This window comes from Lethenteron reissneri, chromosome 60 (genome assembly GCF_015708825.2).
Source record: "Lethenteron reissneri isolate LAM-NWPU_2019-01 chromosome 60, ASM1570882v1, whole genome shotgun sequence".
NCBI classification, from domain to species: domain Eukaryota; kingdom Metazoa; phylum Chordata; class Hyperoartia; order Petromyzontiformes; family Petromyzontidae; genus Lethenteron; species Lethenteron reissneri.
The window spans coordinates 4421478-4438274 of record NC_083838.1 but is presented as its reverse complement, the minus strand read 5'-3'; the positions used below and the strand labels follow the sequence as shown (position 1 = coordinate 4438274).

General features: G+C 48.2%; 1 pseudogene; it reads right to left on the bottom strand.

The window, feature by feature from the left end:
- Positions 1–928: 928 nt before the first annotated feature.
- Positions 929–16797, bottom strand: part of LOC133357873 (myosin-7-like) — a 37661-nt pseudogene continuing 21792 nt past the window's right edge.

Here is a 16797-nt window from a genome sequence, read left to right as displayed (position 1 = left end):
TCACCGCGTTAAAAGACCCACAGCAAAAGAGCATCCCAAACTATGGGGTCGTTTTGGAAAAAAGTTTTTATAATCAATTCTAGATTTGAAGCTTTCGTGACTGCAAGGATTCATATTCTTAGGTTTTTTCGGTAAAGTCATGTAGGTAAAACATTAAAATTAATAATCAGGACACTATGGTACGATGAAGATTCAATCACCAGGATATGATTATAAATGGGTAGTATTTAAATGGGAACAGATGTCTAATGGAATATTATTCTGAATGAGTGGTGGTCTTCGGTCAGCCACCACTGCTCTGCATGAGCATAGCAAGGTACGGTCGATGTGGGGATGTCACCACCGCTCACAGGGGAACATCATTGGCTGTGTCTGTATCAATGAGTGTGCACATGTATACGTGTTGTGTACATGCATCATTGTGTATATTTGTGTATCAACGTGTATAAGTATAAATGTTTGTCTATTTTTGTATGTGTGTATTGTAGTGTAGTTTAGCAGTTAGCACAGTGTGCTACAGCTAATAGTGGTGAGTGATATCTTGGCCCTACCCTAGGTCAACTCGGCCCTAGCACCTGGTGCAATGTGTAAATAGGAGACAGAGAGATGGGCGTGGGCCAGGCCATACCGCCCCCTTGTGTGCTGTACCAGCCTTCATAGGTGCTTACTAATAGCACTCTTTCTAGGTAAGTTTAAGCTATACCGGAGATCTTTATATATGTGCAAATAGCACCGGAAAGACAAAGGTGGTCAGACATGGTGCTGGTCCCACTACCCGCTTGTGTATCATGCTGGCCATCATAGATGCTTGCTATCTGTACTTTTACTAAGAGTCTGTGTAGGCTTTTTGAGTATGTGTGTTTGTGTATGTGCAGGGTTGTGTGGACAGTGTGTCCTCTACTGGAAAGGAAACAGACACGAGACGAACGATGTTTCTGCACTTGCTGTATCCTCTTTATTGAATCATATTGTATGCCCAATAAAGAGATTTTATACACAATGGGTTACGCATGTTACACACGTGTTCCGCACATTACTCTTCTTTCTGCAGAGCACATGGACACGCACACACGGGACATATCGATTATGCACACGTATATATATTGGTCACAAAGTTGAACGTACAGGATATTCAACCCTACCTCATCATATCATAACTCTACTGCATCACAACCCAATTACGCCACTGATTCTCAACCTTTTTGGTATGGTGGCCCTCCAATCAAGATCACCCGCCCTTGCACTCCACCAAGCCCCTAGCCCCAAATACACATTTAAGCTTACTCAGCTCACAAAACAGTTATCAAGTGTGTCTACGCCCCCAGTCCATGTTGTGTTCGTAAATAATTTGTCTCATACTCTTTGGTTCTTTCGGTAAATTCACGTAGATATAAAATAAATTAAATCACGACGTTTCGGAAGCAACACAAGTGTCCGCCATCAGATGGGACAGCCACAGCAAGAAACAAATTGCTGTCGTGGGCACAAGAGCTGCTTGTGACAAGGGGCTATGTAAGGCAAGAGAGAGGGGAGGAGCCAGGGGATTTAATTTATTTTATTTTCTACCTACGTGACTTGACCGAAAGAACCAAAGAGTATGGATGCCTGCAGTCACAAAAACTTCAGATCTAAATTTGTTTCATGTTGTGTATTCGTGTGCTTTGTCGCCGCAACGTGGCGCAGACATTTGAAATTTCTCCTAAACGATATCAATGCCGCAGCCTTTCAGGGGTGCTGTGCACCACGAGTTCATAACCTCTGTAATACCCCAACCTCTTTACATTCCCACGAACACTTTTAAACCAATCACCCCTCTCAATCACATGTAAGACCCATCTGAACCATAAACTCCTGTAAACTCCCGTACTATACCTTGATGCCGACGTCGCGTGTCTTGGCGCGGAGTTTGTTCGCTTGCGACTCGGCGATGTCGGCGCGCTCCTCCGCCTCCTCCAGCTCGTGCTGAAGCTTGCGGTAGCGAGACAGGTTCCCGTTCGCCTGCTCCTCCTGCCGGCGGGGTGGTGGGAGCAGTCATGGAACGATGGTAGATGGTGGATTCGTGGATGAGGAGTAGCGGTAGTGGGAGCAATGTTTGATGGTAGAGTGGTGGTGATGGAACATGGTGTGGTGGTGTAGAAGTGGAGTGGGTGTTGGTGAGATGGTGGTGGTTGTGTTCATGGTGGGGGTGGTGATGGTCATGGTGGTGGTTGTGGAAGCAGTGGTGGTGGAACATGATGTGGGGGTGGGCATGCGGTTTGTTTGTTTGGCGATGTCGTGTGTGATGGTGAAGTGGTCAGACATTGTGAGATGTGGGGAAAAATGATGATCATTAGAAGCATTTAGTTGTATATAATGGTCGAATGTGACGGTATATTGACTGTGACTCATTGCAGGATTTCAATTTTGCAGAAGGAAACACTCGGAAAATCAACGCAGGCAACGATGAAATTAAATCGACGTGAGCCCTCTGCACTGCACGGACACTGCGACTCTTACCGCCTCCTCGGACTGCCGCTTGTAGGCCTTGACCTTCATCTGAAGTTTGTCTACCAGGTCCTGCAGGCGAGCCATGTTTTTCTTGTCCTCCTCCGTCTGCCCTCGGTGCAAACGTGCACACACACACAGGACACGGACGCACACAGGACACGGACGCACACACGTGCATGCACGCGCACACATGCGACGGCATCGTGAGCTATGGGGCCCAACACCAGGCGCTTTGGCAGTGCTTAGCATAAACACGCTGAGCAATTATTTTTAGGGCCCCAAGCAAGCAGCTGAAGGGGCCCCAGAGTCAGGAAAAAAAAATAGTGGTGCATCAAATATTGGCTCACGGATAAAGAGAACAAGAAAACGAACATATACAAGTTAATTAATCTCGTTGGAAGTGACGGACCATGCTAAACCGGTTCCATGAAGGCCAAAGAAGATGTGGACATAACAGGTGTAGTACAGGTAGGAACAACAGGTTCCACACTGCCCACCCGGGATTATTTGTCTGTCGTGCACGAATGCGTTGTCCAACCAAGTTCCTACCTGCCCATTCCGAAGGAACGTGTTTATCTTTTATGAAATTCTGGCGATTGCCTGATGATACTGGTTGCAACTAACTGGGACCAGTTAATTGTGGATTGCTCTCCAACACACCTCCACCGGTGGTGCTGATGAAGCAGTAATTCATTGTCACTTTTGTTCACGTGACCACTTTATTGATTATTTGTGTCGGGTGGAGCAGAGTTTACGAAACACGTATTACTTGTTGCGATCAGACCCAAAAAATAAGGTTGAAACGGGTGTGGTTACGTTTGATAAATAATTCGTACGTATGAGCGCGCCCTCTAGTGACGAGTGTAGAAATTGCGTAATAGCGTGTACGGGGCTGAGTCGCGAGTGACCTGGCTGACCAAATTAGAATCAGAATATGTGTACTGGATAAATCCGATGAGCTATAAAGCTCTTTTTCGCCATTATTCAGTAGGGGCAGACAGGCCTGCCTCTTGCCTTCCATGTTCATCACCTTTACGTCATCTCAAAAGGATTGTATTAATTTAAAGTGGATGTCCCCAAAATAGTGTCGGTGTGTATGTGTGTGTGTACACGTGTCAGTGTGTATGTGTGTGTACACGTGTCAGTGTGTATGTGTGTGTGTGTGTACACGTGTCAGTGTGTGTGTACACGTTTCAGTGTGTGTATGTGTGTGTGTATATGTGTGTACACGTGTCGGTGTGTATATGTGTGTGTACACGTCTCAGTGTGTGTGTACACGTGTTGATGTGTGTGTATATGCGGGTATGTACACATGTAGGTGTGTCCACGTGAAGACTGGTGCGGTGCATCACCTGGTAGGAGAGCTCCTTCGCACGCCTCTCATACTTGCGCGCTCCCTTCACCGTCTCAGCGTTCCTCCTCTGTTCTGCCTCCAGCTCGTTCTCCAGCTCTCTCACCTGCGGGGGGGAGCACAGCGGTGGAGGAATTAAGGCACAGACTAAATAGTGAACGTATGGTCGAAGTACGCGTGAAACAAGCGAGTGACAGTGGCGGTAGTAACATGGGGCAGCAGCAGTACCAACTGTAGAAAGTTGTAATTGAAGGCCTACGAAACAGAAGTACCGAGGGCCTACACGAACCTTAATCCGGCCCTGGGACAGCCAACATCAGTGTGCTAAGACTAACAGTAGCAAGTGGCATCTCAACCTTTTTCTGGGCTCGACCTTAAATGAGTGGTGCTCGTTAAATCATGCAAATGCTATATGAGGAATTTTGTTATCTGTCATTCATCTCGGCTAACCCATAACACCTGGGACTGTCCAACCAACCTCCAGCAACTTCACGTGGCCTCAATGTGCACCTAGCCTGGCACAGGTAACGTGGTGACATGACGCTCAATGGCAAATTATATTTCTAACAACACCACCTTCTTGTGCACCATGCCAGATTTAATTTGTACTTGCTAACAGCACTGACCCCAACCTTCACTCCCTTCTCACCCTGGCCTCCAGCTTCTGGAGCTGCTTCTTGCCGCCCTTGAGCGCGATCTGCTCGGCCTCATCCAGCCGGTGCTGCAGGTCCTTCACCGTCTGCTCCATGTTCTTCTTCATGCGCTCCAGGTGAGCGCTCGTGTCCTGCTCCTTCTTCAGCTCCTCGGCCATCATGGCCGCCTGACAGGTCACCACACCTCGGTTAGACTCTCGCCCGAGGAGGTCGGACTGACGGGTCACTGGTGGTGGTGGCATGCGGAGGCCTTCAGCTGGCAGTGGATAGACCATGGTTCAAGATGATGATGATAATAATGGTGATGCTACCAAGAGGCCTTTATCCAGCAGTTGATAGGCCATGGTTGATGATGGCGATTGGATCCCCTATTCCAGCAGTTGATAGACCATCGCTGATGGCGATGATGAGATAATGGTGGAGGCATGAAGAATCCTTCGTCCACCATTGAGTAGATCATGGTGAATGATGGTGTGGGAATTCCCTCATCCAGCAGTGGATATACCATGGCTGATGGCGATGATAATGGTAGTGGCATGAAGAATCTTTCATCCACCATTGAGTAGATAATGGTGAATGATGGTGTGGAGATTCGCTCATCCAGCAGTGGATATACCACGGCTGATGATGATGATAATGGTAGTGGCATGAATAATCTTTCATCCACCATTGAGTAGATCATAGTGAATGATGATGTGGGGATTCCCTCATCCAGCAGTGGATATACCACGGCTGATGATGATGGTGATACCGGTGGGGGCATGAAGAGGCCTTCATCCACCATTGAGTAGATCATGGCTAACAACAATGTGGGGATTCGCTCATCCAGCAGTGGATGGACCGTGTCTCATGGGGGTTCTCACATCTGTGATGGCCTTCTTGGCCTTTTCCTCGGCGTTGCGGCACTCCTGCACTGCCTCCTCCACCTCGCTCTGCAGCGACCCCATGTCTCCCTCCAGCTTCTTCTTCTGGTTGATCAGGCTGGTGTTCTGCAGAGTACGATGGAGCAGAGAGGACCAGGAGGTGGATGTGTGATAGGGAGGGAGAAAGATGGAGATGGGAGGAGGGAGCAGGATGGAGGAAGATGAATGAGGGAGCAGGAGGGAGGAAGCAATACAAATATTGAGCACCTGGATCGTAGAATTCACGTGGAATAACTCAAGATGACAACAACAACAACGATGGTTGTGATAATGACGACTCTGGCACCGATGACGATGAGGACGCAGGAGGAAGATGAATGAGGGTGCAGGAGGGAGGAAGCGATAAAAATATTGATCACCTGGATCGTATAATTCACGTGGAATAACTCAAGATAACAACAACAACAACGATGGTTGTGATAATGACGACTCTGGCACCGATGGCGACGAGGACGCACCTGCGAGTGCAGCAGCTGCACGCGCTCGCTGGCATCGATGAGCTCCTGCTCGGCGAGCTTGCGCGCACGCTCCGTCTGCTCGAGCGCCGAGCGCAGCTCCTCCACCTCGGCCAGCATGAGCGTGCTACGCCGCTCCGCCATGGCCGCCTGCTCCTTGTATTCGTCTCCCAGCCGCAGGGCGTCGTCCAGTTGCAGCTGGGCCTCCTGTGTGTGTGCAGCGGTGGTGGTGGTGGTACATGGTCAGAGGTAGAGGCAGAGGCAGATGGAGGGACAAAGAGAGACACGGACAGAGGGGGATACAGAGGGAGGCACAGAAAGATAAACAAATGACATAATTATTATTATTTGCAAGAGAGGCATAATTGCATGCATGCGCATAGAATAATGACCGAGGAAGCCTACGTCAGTAGATTTATTATCGTTGACAATGATGATGATGATGACTCCCCCCATTTACTTTGAATGACGATCCATTTTTATTGATGATTTTTATCGTACTACAATTCAATCATGCCAGATTTAAGACAAATCTTTAGAGCAATTCCTGTACTTGGCCGTCCACGAACCTTGAACTGTGACTGCACCATCTTGAGCTGCTTCTGCGCCTCTGAGGCTGAGCGGTTGGCGTGGCTCAGCTGAATCTCCATCTCGTTGAGGTCGCCCTCCATCTTCTTCTTGATGCGCAGCGCCTCGTTCCGTGAGCGCGTCTCGGCCTCCAGGGCGGTCTGCAGCGTCTCGATGGCGCGCTGGTTGTTCCGTTTGGACTGCTCCAGCTCCTCATCTTTCTCGGAGAGCTTGCGTTCGATGTCGGCCTTCATCTGGCTGAGCTCGAGCTGAGCGCGGAGGATCTTGCTTTCCTCGTGCTCCAGGGAGGCCTGCGTTGGGACAGCGAGAGTTTCGGTAACGAAATTAGCGACGGAACTATTCATAAACCAAATTTATGTTATTTTAGTTCACACAACTGTGATTGAGTGGAGGAAAAGTATCAAGTATGATGATGACGGTGACTGCTTGCATAAGAACAAACCACCTATGATAAGATGGTACGAGTCTGAATGAAAAGGCAGACTCGGATAGTTTAGTTACATTCTTAGAGCCTGCAGTCCACTGAGGAAGATCAAACATTATTGGCTGCATAAACATAGTCGAAGTATCGATTTAAAGCTTTCGTGACTGCAGGGATTCATATTCTTGGTCCTTTCGGTAAAGTCACGTAGAAGGGAAACAATAAAATAATAAAAATATAAAAAAACGCCACTTTTTTCAAATTTTCTTGCCGTGGTTTTCACACCTGATGATGATTGCTCGTGTTGCAATCGAAACGTCGTGATAATTGTATTGTTTTATATTTTTATTATTTTATTGTTTCCCTTCTACGTGACTTTACCGAAAGAACCAAGAATATATATATTCGAAGTAACTGTTTTTACTTATTGGCTAACCTAGTAATATTGGGAGAGGGGAGGAAATAGCACACCTCTCACACACCAACATAGTCATCGACATTTTTGACTTATTGTTCAACGAGGCTAAGATAAATACCGAATTAAATCCACACAATAGAACGTGGACTAGAATTCCACAATGTCATTGACTAGCCTAAGACAATGACTTCAATTAAAAACGCCGACTAAATAAAAAATGGGTTGCGGTCAGACGGCAGCAACATCTTATTTTCTCAGTTCAAGCCGACTTGGCGATTGGATCAACGTGCATCAATTCATACTCTTGGATTTTCGTGACTCTTTGTCTTTGTCAGTCACGGTGGCAGGACGAACCACTGATTTTGTATTTCCATCGGGGTGGCTGAATTTCTCATTTGTGCTTGCCTATCTCTGATTTGCCCCAACGGTCTGTGTAGGCTACACGGGGGATCTTTGTGTTTGTCCCCTGCCCCACGTCACCTCTGCCTCCTCCAGCGCCGCCTGCAGGTCGACCTTCTCCTGCTCCAGCTGCTTGCGCAGCTTCTCCAGCTCGTGCACCGTCTTGGCTCCCTCGCTCATCTGCTCCGTCAGATCGGAGATCTCCTCTGTGCACACAGAAAACCACACCTCGTTATCATCATAATCTATGCTATCGCTCTTCACACACAACAACAACAACAACCGCCATTCGCCACTAAGTGGCAGTGACGTCACCACGACGCTTGTGCCAGGCCATGTGCACCTTGAGGCTACCACATGAAGTGTCGAACGCCCGTTGGCAGGAGGTCACGGGGCAGACCCAGCAGGTGCCACGGGTCGACTCACTGAGATGACTGGCTGATGCATCACCTGTGCCCCCTACTGTGCCAACTTCACATACACCCACTCTCTGACGCACACACACTCACTACTCACCCTGCAGGTTCTTGTTCTCCCTCTTCATGGTCTCCAGGTGGTCGAGGCTCTCCTCGTACGCGTTCTTCAGCTTGAAGAGCTCCGTGCTGAGTGAGCGCGCCTCCTTCTGCGCCCCTTCCAGCTCCGCCTGTGACTCCTCGTATTTTTGCTTCCACTCGGCCAGGACCTGGGGATACGACGACGCCGAGGTCAAACTCACGGAATGGTAAAACCCGCAGGGTGATCGCGTCGAAAGGTGGAAAGGTGCAGCCCTTCAATTGCTTGGGAGGAGAGATGGCAACGGAGAAAAGGATGATACTGAACCCAGATTCGAAGCTGTACCAAACCAGTGGGCATGGCTGGTAGAGAGAAAGAGGCACATAGTCATAGGCAGGGGATACATGGAACAGAGGCAGGGAGTTGTCAGCATGGATGGCTGGGGAAGAGAATGAGTGGCCTCTAACAGAGTAGTGCTGGGAGGGCTTTGACCCCGGTTGCTCAACGAGTGGGTGAAAGGTATTGGTGCAGCCCAGCAATGAATTGCTCATGCCACTTTTGGTTGAAGGACCTCCACGAGAGAAAGATCTAGACCCTGTCAACAGGGCACTCTTCTTCACTGACCAGACATTTTGGGAAGAAGTTTTAGTACTAACACGTTACCCCACTTGAGGTGTATCTGGGTAGGTGTATAGGTACATGCACAGACACATGCAGCGTGCTTGTGTTATCTCTGATCTCTGTGACCCGTGTCTCTCCGTGTGACCCGTGCCTTGTCGAACGTCCTCTGCTTCTTGTCAAGAGCGGCGGCTGCGGCGTTGGCACGCTCCACGTCCACCATCATGTCCTCGAGCTCGTTCTGCAGACGCTGCTTGGTCTTCTCCAGCGAGGAGCACTTGGCATTGGCGGCCTCCACAGACTCCTCCGCATCCTGCAGCCTCTGCACCAGCTTCTTCCTGCGTGGCCACGGGGATGACATGGAGGAGGTGGGAGAAGTGGAGGAAGATGAGGTGAGAGTCGGAGATGGAGAAGCATGAGGGGGTGGGAGCAGTGGAGGAGGAGGTGGGAGCAGAGGAAGGGGAGATGGAGGAGGAAGATATGCTAGTTTGCACCAACTAAAATCACCCTGAATGCGTCCGATGTCATCAGATTTTGGCAGCTAAGTACATGTGAGCTTGGCTAGCACTTGTATGGGAGAATTCCTGGAAAAACCACAAATTTAATACAAGATGCTTTTATATTAACACGGCCCATACGGAGAACGAATAAACACATTTCTTCGAATTATCAATGAATGATATTTGGTGACTTGTGGATGTGTCAATATTGTACGTATCATAACTCGGCCAATCGCGTCGAATGTGTGACATACCCAACAACTTGTGACATCCTAATCAATTGGCGAACAGTCGTAGCTAGTCCAAAATGCTTTGGTGTTTAACAAGTGAGAATGAGAAGCACTGAAGGTTATGCTGCTCAGACTCTTCTTTGTATATTGGGGGTATTTTGGATATATGACAAAATTATGTGGGTCTGCCTTAGAGCACCATCTCATGTGAAACCAGTGTTTTGAACTTAATACTTGGTGAACGTATTTGGAGAGCTCTAAACTACCTCTCAACAAATTTTTGCCAGAGGGTCACCCACCCTACTGGCCCAAGAGATGTCTATGGCTCATGTGGAGTGGGCATTACATCTGAGAGCCAAACTCTGACCCCTGATATTGTAAACCTGAATACATTGACAAACCAAAGCCACAACTCGCTACTTAGAAGCCACCTCACCCAATATTGCCCCACATAAAGAATAAAGTGCCGGTCAGACTTGTACCCACTCAAAATATAACATTTAGGAAAAAATTAAACATCCCTAACTGGGTCCAAACAATGCAAACCACACTCACTAGTCACCAAGAAATCTAAAAATATTCGTTTCCGGGTCTATGTATTGTGTATGTTTTGAACTTCTTCAGCACCGTACATCGGCTGGCAGGCAAACACGTGACAAGGGGGGCCACCTGCCCCTTCTCCCGTGAAGGGGCGGTGCTCACCTCCCAAGCTCTATCTAACGTATCGTTGAAGATAGGGGAAACGGAGTGTGGCGGTGGCCGCCTCTGTGTGTGTGTGTCTGTGAGTGCATTCTCTCATCCAGCATGTGTCCGCCGCGCCCATGTGTCTACCTGTATGCGCGTTGCAAGTGTGCGCGGTGCTCGGACCCACTACTTGCTCGTCTTATCTTTAACTTTTGATTCCAAAATAAAACGAGCGAGGAGCACGCCCGTGCGCCACTTCCCAGCGGGAGCCGTGCCACGTCAAACGCCAAGAGGTCAGAGGTCGCAAACGGGCTTTGATTCCTTACCCATACCCGGCCGCACCAGGGTCGCAAACGGGTACCCGTACCTGGCCGAACCAGGGTCGCAAATGGGTACCCGTACCCGTACCCGGCCATACCCGTACCCTACCCGTACCCGGCCGGGTATGCGTAGGGTACGGGTATCGGGTACCTGATTGTGACCTCTGGGATGAAGCCATGTTGCAGGCACGGGTGGATTGATTCTAGGAACTTGAATTGTGAGAAGAGACAAGACGTTGGGAAATGAGTGACAAACGGTTACTCACCAGTGACTCACGGCCTACCCGTACCCGTACCCGGCCGCATCAGGGTCGCAAACGGGTACCTGTACACCCGTACCCGGCCGGGTACGGGTAGCCGGGTATCGGGTAGGGTACGGGTATCGGGTACCCAGTTGCGACCTCTGCAAGAGGTCCACCACCTCGACTCCGAGGGCAACGCTCTCACCCACGAATCACACTGCTGCAAACTCTCCTCGTTAATCACTCTTCTACCGCTACTACCATGGACTTCACTTATTGCCTCCTCTGTCCATGTTGAGGACCACTCTGTTTAGTCTCATCCATACGTTTTTAAACCACCACACTGCAGATTGAAAGACTTTGCTTACGGCTTCTGGCCTCGCACTGCTCAACTTAGGATTCCATCCATTTATTGTCCCAAATTTTTATAACTTTTCTCAATTCAAAAAACCGAACTCTTTTGGACCTCTGTGGTTGTGCTCAGTAGTTGTTATGAAAAAAATCACCCTGAGTTGATTACCACGGCCTTTACAACTCTTATTGATAGCCTACTGATTGATTGCACGAGGACAATGGAAAGGATGGTGGTGGTGATGGTGGTGGTGGTGATGGTGGTGATGGTGGTGGTGATGGTGGTGGTGATGGTGGTGATGGTGGTGATGGTGGTGGTGGTGATGGTGGTGATGGTGGTAGTGATGGTGGTGATGGTGGTGGTGGTGATGGTGGTGGTGATGGTGGTGGTGGTGATGGTGGTGATGGTGATGATGGTGGTGGTGATGGTGGTGGTGATGATGGTGGTGGTGATGGTGGTGGCGGGGTGGTTGTGGTGGTGATGGTGGTGGGGATGGTGGTGGTGGTGATGGTGGTGATGGTGGTGGTCATGGTGGTGGTGGAAAGTGTCGTCCGTACTTGGCCTCCTCCAGCTCCTCGGTCCTCTGGATGGCGTCCGTCTCGTACTTGGTCCTCCACTGCGCCACCTCGGCGTTGGCGCGAGACAGCGCTCGCTGGAGCTCCGCCTTGGCCTCCTGCTCCTCCTCGTACTGCTCGCGCAGCAGGTCGCAGTCGTGCCGCGCCGCCTGCACCGCGTGCGCCAGCGCGCTCTTCGCCTGTGGGGGCCGGGGGGTGGTGGTGGGGGTGTGGGGAAGTGCCCCAGGTCAGTCGTGCCGTGGGGGGCATGTGGTGGTCGCGGTGGAGTTCAATTCTTCCTGTAACTCGCGTTGTTTTTGCTCTTAGTTCTATTTGTTTGTTTTTTCCTTTATTTCCATTTACTTCATTGTAGGACTTTTGATTATCTACTTTTATCATCATGGTGATGCAAATCATGCTTGCAAATAATACTCATCCTGGTCTATTGATGTATCACCTACTTTAACAAATACACAAAAACTTGGTGCCTAGTGAGAATTTGTTCTTCGGAAAAACAGCGTATTGGGTGTTTTATGCGTAAAAAAATGTCCATTACACATGACAATTACTCTAAACAAGACTGAGACTGTGTTGGTTTTCATGCACAAGCATGTAACAATGGCCCTTTGTTCTGTTATGAAGAAGGGTCATTACCCAAAACGTCGCATATTATAATAATTTTTACTCTTTAGGGCAGTGTTATTGACGAATGTGAGTTTTTTTTTTTACATTTAGCACGACTGAAACCCACATTGAACCCAAGTTCTCAGCAGTACTGGCTCGGCACTCTGGCCTCAGAGCCACCGGGCCAACACCAGTCGGACGGTGCAAGGTTCATCTTCTCTGTTCTCTTACCTTGAGCTCCTCATCAAGCTGTCGTCGCAGCTCCTCCACCTGCTGAGTGAACGACTGCTTCCCGCGCGTCAGCTGCGTGATGAGCGCCTGCTTCTCCTCCATCTGCCGGGACAGCTCGCCTACACGGGGTGAGGGAGGTGCGCAAATTGTTCATTATTTTTAATGTGCCTTTGTTGTATTAATGTGTCTGTATCCATCCATCGTCATTATTATTGTTGCTATAGCAGTGCGGTGAAGCGGGTGCGAGGTGGGTTATTAGATGGCAGGATCATGAGCGTTGGTGGCGGCTTTGGGAGGCCATCATCCAGCAGTGGATTGACCATAGCTGATGATGCTGATGATGTGGCGTGCGTGTGTGCTGGAAGAAGCACCGTTCTCGGTTTGCAGTTTGGCTTTCTGCGCCGTGAAGTCGTTGAGTGCCCGTAGGTTCTCCTCCGATGACACCTTGAGCTCGTTGAGCTGATCCTCATAGCTGCGGCACATCTTCTCCAGGTTCGACTGGCATCCGCGACGTGGGAGAAAATCGACGAGGTTAGTGACGACAACATTGATAATTAATTCTAGATTTGAAGCTTTCGTGACTGCAAGGATTCATACTCTTTGTTTTTTTTTGGTAAAGTCACGTAGGTAAAAAAAAAACATCAAATGAAATAAATGAAAAAGGAGGCTTGTGCTATTTATTTATTTATTTTCCTCCAACATTTATAATGTCAAAAATCATCATAGTTATCAATATAATAATCATCATCAACAACTACATGAGTAGCAGTGATAGCTGGTTATATGTGAAAAGCCTGAACACCACATTGGGAAATGTACCAATGCAACACCATTCCAGGAATCGGCGAACTCTTGGGACTCAATGAGACACAGGTGCTGGACTGAATTCCTGGGGCTCAATGAGAGACATCCTGGACTAGGTGACGCTGAAATCCAGGACTCAATGAGAAACGGGTCCTGAATTTAACGAACCACAAGTCATCAATTCTAGGGATTCACGAGCACTGAACTCAATTGTTTCTCAGAGATCTCTGCTGTGGAATAAGGCCGTTGCCTGAAACGTCGCCTGCTATATTTTTCGATTTAAAGCTTTCGTGACTGCTGGAATTCATCTTCTTGATTCTTTCGGTAAAGTGACGTCGAAGGGAAATAATAAAATAATAAAAATTCAACATAATAAAATACAATTCTCACGACGTTTCGGCCACAATGCAAGCGAGGACGGCTGCTTGGGTTGTGGCCGAAACGTCGTGAGAATTGTATTTTATTGTGTATAATTTGTATTATTCTATTATTTCCCTTCTACGTGACTTTGTCGCCTGTTATATTATTGTTCATTTTCAGGGAACAGTGTTATCGACGAAGGTGCTGAGTTGTTATTTGTGCTGAGAACACCAGGACAAGTGTAAACGCCTATGGGCCCGGGCCTCATCCGACACCTCCCGCCACGCGCTCACCTTGGTCTTGACGACAGACTCCATGTTGGAGACGATGTCGTCCAGCTCCATCTTGAGCTCGCTCTTCTCCTTCTCCAGCTTCTGCTTGACGCGCTGGAGGTTGTCCAGCTGCTCGCCCAGCTCGGCGACGCTGTCCGCGTGCTTCTTGCGCAGCGCCGACGCCGTGGCCTCGTGCTGCAGCGTCGCCTCCTCCAGGTCGCGACGCAGCTTCTGGAACTCGGCCTCACGCTTCTTGTTGAACTCGATCTGCGTTGCAGGGGAGAAGTAGGGGTGTCGCAGGTGGCGAGGTGTTAACTACCTTGCCAGACCATTGGAACCTCATTTGCCAGAAGAAAAAATATGATAATTGTTTTTCTACCCTTTTTATCTGGCAACAAATCTGACACCTTTTTTTTACGAGGAGTCATGTTTGCACAATACCTGCAGTCGTAATGCAAACAAAAACACAACTCTGATAATATATGCACTGTCCTTGAAGTTGATTGGTCCACACCCGAGACAGATTTCCTTAGAGCCTAGTCTCACATGGTGTTGGACCAGATATACAGGATGTCGTGGGTTCGATCCTGACCCTGATGCCTGTATATTTGGAGTTTACATGTTATCTCTGTAGCCGTGTGTTGTTTTTTTTATCCGGGTCCTCCAGTTTTTCCCTCCATATTTAGTAACATGCATTTATAGTATTTGGCTGCTATACATTTGCACGTGAAAAGCCACATCGTTGAGCTATCATTTGGGGCTAGGTTGCTTCTGAAAAATAGTTATACAGCTCAGTGGGCCTTACCTGGTAAAACAAAAACATGTAAAATTTGATTTAAAACACAAGAGAGCGCCCTGGCAGACTAAATCCAAGGTCGCGGGTTCACTGAATTCTATGCAACAGATACGCATAGAGACAACAACAACAACAACCGCCATTCGCCACTAAGTGGCGGTGACGTCACCACGACGCTTGTGCCAGGCCATGTGCACCTTAAGCATAGAGATGCACAAACACACAGCGTCTGCTATTGTTTTTATCCTCATGGTTGCTGAGCACAGGCCTTAAACTCCAAGTGGACAGGAACAAACAGCACTATCGAAGGTTCATGTTAACATAACGGTTGCTGAGCACAGGCCCAAAAGTCCAACTTGAATTCTGTGTGCCTCATCAGCAGAGCCAAGCTTCCTTGCACCGATGCTGAACTGCCAACTTTTATAGGCAAGGGCTCTCTCTTTAAGATATTATTTTGAGTTATGTACTCGATGAGCTATGTACAACTTCCCTCGTCGATATCCTTTCTGTTTTATAGGTAATACATTACTTTTATTTAGTGCTTATATTTGATTTAATATGTATTTTATCATCACTATATTTTAACTCCCTTTTACAAAGTTTCCTCTGTATATATTTACCTTATACACAACTTTATTCTATGTCATCATTATATTCTATATTGGATTTATAAAGCGCCTTTCGTTAAGGCGCTTGACAATGCTTACTGACTACGGTACAAAATGGAAAAACAAGGGAAGGATGGTTGGGGTAGTACGGCTGTCAGTAATCGGGTTTAGAAGAGGAATGAGATATGGAGGAAGGGGAAGGAGCCGATGGTGCAGGGGGTTGAAGGAGGTGTATGCCGGCTCTTCCTTTCACTGACTCACTGCTGAAGTACCTCGTTACCTTTTGAAACCTTTCTTGTCTCACAGTACGTCTGTAGGTAAAATTTTAATTCTAGGCCTAGCGGTACGCTAAATGAACAGATTGTTCCAGAGCGCTCCAGAGTGCATTTCTTTTGGACGACCTGTTAGGCCAGAGCACATCGGCTAACGGTCTGTTGAGGAGCTGCCCCGTTGAGTGTTAGGTGGTCGCGTGTCAGTTCATTTAAATATCTGATTGTTGCCCACCTCACGCTCGGCGACCATTCAATAAGAGCTAGTGCCACGAGGCCAGAGTGCTCTGCACATTGAACGCACCCCAGGTGTTCCTAATGGCTTCTCCCACTTCCATTAAAAGACTTTATTCCTAACATAAAAAAAATACTAATTCTAATTGATACTACTTGTATTATCGTTCTTATTTATCTTAAATGTTCCTGCACACTGTTAGCTTAAAACTACTTTGTCAATTCAACCCACAACAACACACACGACGTATGCTGCTCATAAACATTTCCTAAAAGAAAGGTTTTACGGTGTAACTATAATTACGCATTTAAACGTGCTAACAGCACTTGCTCCAACTGTCTGTGTAGATTACACGGGTGACCTTTGTCTTTCTCTGCGTGTGGTGGTGGAGAGAGGGGGTCACCTGCGCTGCCGTGGCTCCTCCCGCCTCCTCCAGCCTCTCGCTGATCTCCTCCAGCTCGCGCGCCACGTCCGCTCGCTGCTTCTCCACCTTGGCGCGCGCCGCTCGCTCAGCCTCGAGCTCCTCCTCCAGCTCCTCAATGCGCGCCTGGGGAGGGGCGAGATCATCATCAGCATCTTCACCATCAGCAGCTTTGACGTGGCTGCGATCATTATCATTGTCGTACGCAGCAGAAACAAAATCAGCGGCAACATCATTGTCATGATCATTGCCTCTTCTTGGTTCTTTCGGTAAAGTCACGTGACTTTACCGAAAGAACCAAGAAGATGAATCCCTGCAGTCACAAAAGCTTTAAATCTAAATGATCATTGCCGCGACCATCATCGTCATAATCAGCAGCAGAAAGAGACAGCATTGTCCTCTTAATTTTTATTGGAATTATGATCAACATGATCATCGTCATTGACATAATCGTTGCTATGATCATTGTCATGATTATCAGCATCATTGG